This window comes from Eubalaena glacialis, chromosome 7 (assembly GCF_028564815.1).
Source record: "Eubalaena glacialis isolate mEubGla1 chromosome 7, mEubGla1.1.hap2.+ XY, whole genome shotgun sequence".
NCBI lineage: Eukaryota > Metazoa > Chordata > Mammalia > Artiodactyla > Balaenidae > Eubalaena > Eubalaena glacialis.
The window spans coordinates 22,537,554-22,543,894 of record NC_083722.1 but is presented as its reverse complement, the minus strand read 5'-3'; the positions used below and the strand labels follow the sequence as shown (position 1 = coordinate 22,543,894).

General features: G+C 40.6%; 2 non-coding genes across 2 annotated transcripts; both read left to right on the top strand.

The window, feature by feature from the left end:
- Nucleotides 1-1,036: 1,036 nt before the first annotated feature.
- On the top strand, nt 1,037-1,108 carry TRNAA-AGC (transfer RNA alanine (anticodon AGC)). Its single transcript has one exon. It is a non-coding gene; the product is annotated as a tRNA-Ala (tRNA).
- Nucleotides 1,109-5,450: 4,342 nt separating this feature from the next.
- Nucleotides 5,451-5,522, top strand: TRNAA-CGC (transfer RNA alanine (anticodon CGC)). The gene has a single exon. It is a non-coding gene; the product is annotated as a tRNA-Ala (tRNA).
- The last annotated feature ends 819 nt before the right edge of the window (nt 5,523-6,341 follow it).

The window sequence follows — 6,341 nt, the reverse complement described above, 5'->3', positions numbered from 1 at the left end:
TTTGCTGAGTTGTGTCTTATGATTTTTAAAAAGTTTTTCTGTTTTGATCGTTATTTTCTCCTGTCAGTTCTAATTTTGTGTATTTGCACTTATTTTCACTCTTCTTGATTAGGATGGTTAGAGGTTTGTCTATTTTGTTGACTTTTCAAATAACCAGCTTTTTTCTTTATTAGTTGTCCTTCTAAAAAACTCATTTTCTGAGTTTGTCTTTATCAACCCTTCCTTCTTCATTCTTTTTGGCTTATTTTGTTCATTTTCTAACATCTTGAACTGAGTGTTTGATTCGTTATTTGTCATTTCATTAACGTCCTTTTCATCTCTGATTGGAGAAGTATTATTTACCGCATTACCTTATACGTCTTTTGCCCATATAAGCCACTTCTCCAATCTTATCTGAGGCTCTGTCGGTTTGTGGGGCTGAAAGCGAGAGGCTCAGAGCCTCAGAGAAGGGTGTGGTTAGTGAACCAGTCCCACCGTGCGGAAGGTTTTACAAAGGGTTAATGTGCATCACAGGTGTAGCCTTCTTAATGGCCTTCAATTCCACCCCCAAGGGGGGCGCGATCATAGCCCATGCGCCCTCTCTCCTCGGCGACCAAAACAAACAGCTCTCCATTTGTCCTACCGTCTTCTCTCCCCTCTGGAGCTCATATGGTCTCTATTTTTGCATCCCCCGCATTATACTTTGTGGCTTTCTGGCAGCCCTTTCAAGCGGCAAGGAAAGAGGAAAGGAGGGAGTGAAAAAAGGAGAGAAAATATTTCATCCCGTGGTCTTCTAGAGGCGTCAAGGAAGTGACTCCAGACTGATTGGAGCGAAAAGGTCCCAGGACCACCAATAAGGGCTTTCCGTCTAGAATGCAACTTACTCTTCTTTTAGCAAAGCATGTCATAGGACCTAGATTTAGGTTCCAAATGTAAGATTTCGGAAATAAGCGAAATTAGGTAGATTGGACTTTAGCTTGATATTAATTCTTGTGAAACCTACTCAAAATGGCTATTTTCTGTTTTGAATGTATTCCCGAGGGCGCAGTTCGAGGGAGGGGGTGTAGCTCAGTGGTAGAGCGCGTGCTTAGCATGCACGAGGCCCCGGGTTCAATCCCCGGCACCTCCACTTTTGAAAGTTGTTCTTGTTTCTTTCCCCATTTTACTTTTTTTCCCTGCTCAAAAAAACAGTAAACCGATTTCACAACTATTTCACAACTATGAGTATTGGCGCTGCCCTGTTACTACTTCTCGGGTTTGGCAACACCCAGGGTGGCTGCGAAAGGAGGAAAAGATGGAACGAGAAGACAAAGTCTGGGCTCATTCAGCAGCTCGAGATTCCGGAACAAAAAGCACGTCACAGTATTATTAATAAAGCAGGAAAGAAGAGATAAGGATGGGAAAATTTAACAAAAGAAACACATGGTCGCAAGCCAATTTTTCTTAGTTTCTTTTGTTTTCTGAGCCGTTTTGGCCATGATCAGACTGCAGGTTGAGCAAGAAGAGAGCGTTCCAAAATGGGAAATCGAGAAATTTATTTTCATCAGTGGATGTGGAGAAGTCACACTTAGGCAGCAATAGCTCCATTGGGAATACATTGAGCAATACCTTGGGCTGAAGATTTCAGAAGTCACAGATTAATTTCCAGTTTTCTGTCTTTACTCTTACCCGAGAATAGGATTTAACTGGATAATTTAGATGATATACAGAAGTAATTTTATATGAGATTGTTGCACCCTCTATCGGAAAGGAATTTTCCAGACCCAGGGTCAGTGTGGTCCTTGGACCAAAGGAGTTGGTGGTACCTGAGAGCTTGTTAGAAATGCAGGATGTCAGTTCCACCCCAGACTTACTGAACTAGAATCAGCATTTCGACAGGATCCCCAAGTGTGTCCTTTGCACGTGAAAGTTTGAGAATCACTGGTTTGAGTGCTATGACGTGGATTTAAAGGGTATATATTATAAATATATGGCTGTATTATAATTTTTTGCAACTTCCTACGCTAATGTAGAAAAAACAATTGCAAAAAATGTATTTCTATTGTTGAACAATTTTTGTATTCTAATAATTGACACTTTCCCCTCTCATGGTAATATGATATTTATTAATATTAATTTTTTGAATCAATATACATAATTGAATTAGATGTGAAGTTTCTTTTTAATAAAAGTTTTGCAAGGTTTGCAATCAAGACGATGCTAACTTCCAGTATAAACTAGGAAGTTTGTATCTTTGTTTCTGCTCGGCAACATCTTAAATAGGATAAGATCTTTCTCAAGTTAAAATGCCTTCACTTTGAAATTTACCTCTTCAAAGGAAGAATAAGAGCTAGCAATCAGGAGCCAGATTTTCTTTAATAGGAGTAATAGGTCATTTTCGGTTCTGTTGACATATTTTTCTCTCTCGTTTTCAAAGTACAATTTTACAGTGTCTTTTTGCCACTTGTATCTACTGTGTCAGGAGAAATGTATTCACATGCTCCAACAATAGGAATTCATCAAGTTGCAAAAGGCAAATAGACTAAACTTGAAAAAGAATATCATGAATTCTTACCATTGCTTTTATGTATTATATTAGGGCTCAGGTCCAAATGGAAATTTTTTTTCCCTTCCAACCATAGACTTCTCCAAGGAAGTTCACCTCTGAAATTTAAGGGAGAAGAGGATAGAGTGGAAAAGCCAGGAACTTAGTATGAGAAAACCATAGGAAATATAGAGTGGCAATTTCAAAAAAATTATATACCAATAAAAGCAACATATGACAAATGGAGGTACTTCTTTGAAGGCTAGCTGTGTCTAACTTTGGCCCAGGACAAAAAGGGCTCATTTTAAAGTACATTGTAGATGAATTCTGGAAATTCAACTATGTTTTATTTGGGGGCTCTATCCTTCAACAAGCTTTTGTTTAGCTTTCTTCGGGGAGGAATTAAAGATTAAGGACCTCTGAGAGGAAAGGGGAGGTGGCCATGTGTGTGACACCCTCTGTGAATGTGTGAGAGGTCACAGTTGGGCAGGACCATTGGCTGCATAGGAATATGGAAGCAGACAATGTCCACTAGGCCACGCAGTCACTCTGACTCAAAAGGCAGTGATTTATTTTTTTCAAAGACATATTTAATAGGAGAAAAAAGAATACTTAATCCTTTACTGCCTACTCTAGGAACAGTTTCTTCATATTCAATCAAGGTGGGAAACTTAGAGCAATACGACTAAACCTCTCTGTCCAGGTCAACAAATCGAGATGTTGTAAACACCAAACATCATGAGTGTTAATTCAAATTCCAGAGCATTACATAAAACCTTTTTACATGAATACTTTATCCCTTTTGCCCTGTCAACTTTGTGTGTGTGTGTGTTAGCTAACACCTCTACTGTGTCACATAATTATTCTTCTAGTGGTGGGAACAATTAAGATCTAGTCTCTTAGCAAGTTAAATGTTTACAACACAGTTTTGTGGTCTGTAATCCCTGGACTGTGTATTAGATCTCCAGGACTTATTTGTCTACTAGTTGCAAGTATGTACCCTTAAACAACATCTCTCCAATTCCCCACCCCTCAGGCTTTGGTAACCACCATTCTACTCTGTTTTTGTTTGTTTGTTTTTTTTTTTAAGATTCCACATATAAGGGCTATCATATAGTATTTGTCTTTCTCTGTCTGACATCTCACTTAACACAATGTCTTCAAGACCCATCCATGTTTCTCATATATAACATCTTCTTTATCCTTTCATCCTGGTCTGTCATTAAAAAATGGCACCCAACCAGTTACAATTTTCTCCCTGGTTTTAGATGCATTAGAAAAGCACTTCATACATCTGCTAATTGCTGATTATTTTCACAGAAAATTGATAAACAATTTTGGTGTTCAGTGTACATTGGAGTAAACAGAAAAAGACAAAATGAAGCCAAAACTCCTTGTGAGGAACTTCTGGTAATGTAACTGGTAGTTAGGCTTCTCCAATTTCAATGACTCTGGAAACTTTCATATTTGTGCTTTCACCCTCAAACAGCCTAGATAATTTCCCACTCATCCTCCTGGACTCTCTCTCTCTCTCTCTCTCTCTCACACACACACACACACACACACACACACGCTCATATACTAGAGCTTGCAGAATTTTGTGGGTGCCTCTTCTCTAGCACTCAATTTCAGCGAAACCTGCCACTTCTGTCTCCTCCTATCTATTCTACCAGCCCCATGAGCCAATTGAGAGAGAAATTCTGCCAAACCAATAATGTCCTCTCAATTCCAAAAGATATTCAATGATATATTTACTAATATAGGCAAAGACATAAGATGAATGAGGAAGATATAACACATACTAGGAGTCGTACCAGAAAATGAGTCTTTCTGGGTCTTCTATGGAAGTTTCAAGGACATGATGCTAACCAGTGTGACTGCTAGGGTTCAAGATCAGACTAAGAAGCATTTTTGTTTGTGTGTTCGTTTGCTTTTGTTTTTGTTTTTTGGCTTTGCACAACTATCAGTAAAAGAGTTCCTGATCGCTGAATCTCAAAGGACGTTTCCAGTTCTCATTCTGCTCACTCTCTGTATGCTGTGCCTTCTGAGCACTCCCACTCCCGTGTATTCATATCAGAGCGCTGAGTTGAGTTCACTGCGCTACACTGACAGGCGGGAACTTATGGATGGATCTGTTAAATTCAGCATGTCCAAAACCAACGCCATCTCCTCCGCATAATCTCTCTTCCATTCTGAAGAAGAAGGAGGAGGAGGAAGAGGAGGGGAGGAGAAGGGAGAAGATGAGGGGGAGGAGGAGGAGCTCCCCAGGGTAACGGCCTGGTCCAGTGGTTAGGACTCCGAGCTTTCGCTGCCGAGGGCGCAAAAGAACAATAGATCTCTTTTTTGCTTTTCTTCCTGTTTCTTGGATGACTGGGTTCTCTTTTATGTGCCTCCCACTTTGTTTCTTGCTCTGTAAACCCAGTAGGTATCTCCAACCTGTGTCTAGATACCTATTAACTTGCTTTTAATCAACACTTCTTTCCATCCCTGACTCTGCTGTTTAGTGCGTGCCTTGAGCACTATTCTCCTAGACTATTCTATGAACCTTCTTACTTGCCATCAGGATGTAATAAAGATGAATAGACTGTTGGGAATGAATCGCTGAACGAATTGCCGGTGGTTTTTATTTTCACCTGGGGTTTTCCCATTAAAATCTTGCCCTTAACATTCCTGTGGAGCAAACAGCAAATAGCAAGAAGTGTTTTATCCAAGGAAAAGTTCGTCAATTTTCTGACACACGTTTTCAATATTTTTCGTTCCACTTCAAGTTTTATTTGGTAAAGAATCAGTATCACCCACAGCTCCCTGGCCTTCTCTATCTTAAAGCAGTCACATATCCTGCTCCGACACACAGTACTGCTAGAACAACAAACACAGCAAGTGGGGAGACGGGCCCACAGAATACGGTGAGATATTTCTTGAAGGACCTCCCCCAGTACCTCAGGAAGGGGGTGTAGCTCAGTGGTAGAGCGCGTGCTTCGCATGTACGAGGCCCCGGGTTCAATCCCCGGCACCTCCAGCTGTTGGCTTTCAGGAAGCTGTGGGATTTAAGTGCTCTTTTCCTTGATTCCTTTACCCATTGCCTGCCTGCTCACAAGAAAAGTAAACATATGGTCTACCAATTGCCTGCTTACAAGAAAAGTAAACATGTGATCTAAGACATTCACTTTAATGCTGCGCTATTTAGACTTCATGAGCCTCAAAACCACTCAAGTCAGCTGACAGAGTAGATGTCTATTGCTTTCCTACGGAGGCTATAACAAATTACCACAAACTCGGTGGTTTAAAACAACAGAAATTTATTCTTTTACCCTTCTGGAGGCCAGAAGTCCAAAATGAATATCACTAGACCGACATCAGGGTGTTGGCAGAGTGCTGCTACCTCCAGAGGCTCTAGGAGGAGAATCCATTCTTGCCTCTTCCAGCTTCTGGTGGCGGCTGGCATTCCTTGGCTTGTGGCAGCAATACCCCAATCTCTGTCTCCGTGGTCACACTGCCTTCTCCTCTGTGTGTGTGAAATCTGCCTCTGCCTCTCTCTTTTAAGGACACTTGTGATTACATCAGGCCTACCCGGATAATCCAAAGTAATCTCTCCATTTCAAGATCCTTAATGTAATTGCATCTGCAAAGACCTTTTTCTATATAAGATAACATTCACAGGTTCTGGGGATTGGGACCTGCTATCTTTGGGAGCAATTAATTATTCAGCCTACTATTCATAGGATCCCCTAAACCCAAAACAAGTGTGCCGTCATAACTTTTCACCTTGGCTTCTATTTCCCACTATTACTGAGAGAAGAGAAAAAGGAGAAGAAAATAAGAGGCTTGAAGAAAAATT